This window comes from Molothrus ater, chromosome Z (assembly GCF_012460135.2).
Source record: "Molothrus ater isolate BHLD 08-10-18 breed brown headed cowbird chromosome Z, BPBGC_Mater_1.1, whole genome shotgun sequence".
In the NCBI taxonomy this organism is placed as follows: domain Eukaryota; kingdom Metazoa; phylum Chordata; class Aves; order Passeriformes; family Icteridae; genus Molothrus; species Molothrus ater.
Genome location: NC_050511.2, coordinates 23,442,298 through 23,443,261, shown reverse-complemented (window position 1 = coordinate 23,443,261; position 964 = coordinate 23,442,298).

Genomic DNA, 964 nt, shown 5'->3' with positions numbered 1-964 from the left:
ATAATCTAACAGATATGTTTAGTGAAAATCCCAGCTGTGATGGAAACACTGATAGACCAGGTTTCATGCCAGACCAGCGATTTCTGTATTTGAGCCAAAATTCTCTGAAGTGTTTTGAAGCCTTTAACTTAACACTACTGAGCAAGGCCAGTCAGATTTCTGCCTTTCCTACTAAAAAGAAAATAGTAAAAGACCTGAAACATTAAAATAATTACTTGATCCTTCTCTGTATAAGGCCAGCCTTGAATGTATAGAATTTATTCTGATATTGAATTGAACCAATTCTGAACAACTAAAGAAAGTTGTAATTTATGTTGATCTGTTAAAAAAACCTCTTTTATTGCATGATTCTCTTAAGTATCTTTCCTGTTTGCTATTGTATTGGGATAGCAACCCTCTAAAGGAGGTAAAGTCTGCTTTTACATGCAAGTGCCTAGCTCCTATTGAAGCCAAGTCAGCTGCAGAGCTCAATATAGGTGTAAAACTACTGATTCTTAACAGTGGGATGGATTGGTGGCAAGGTAATCCAAGGATTACACAGACCTAGCAATTGAAAATAATCCTCAAGTAAGAATATGGTTAGAAGTGGGTCATCTTCAAGAGTAAGTTTTTTACCTCTTGGCAAAAAGGTGGAGGAAAGCAACGTTGTTTGAGCAACATTCTATACTTTTAAAATTTGTTTTAAAGCACTATGAAATGTGTTCTTCCATCAAATACTGACATAGGGTAGTGCCTAAATGCCCCTAGCATTAGGCACAGTGCTGTGCTCAGCATTTTTCAAGAATAGAGTCAAGGATGAGACCTCTGACTCAAAGCACAGACTTCAGGAGTATGGCATGGGACAGCAACTCCACACAGATGGAGCCAAAGAAATACAAGGAATCAAGAAGACCTACTGGTATCTTTCTGCACTGGCATGTCCAACTCCTAAACAGTGTTTTCCTGATGGTAGGGAGAGACTGGG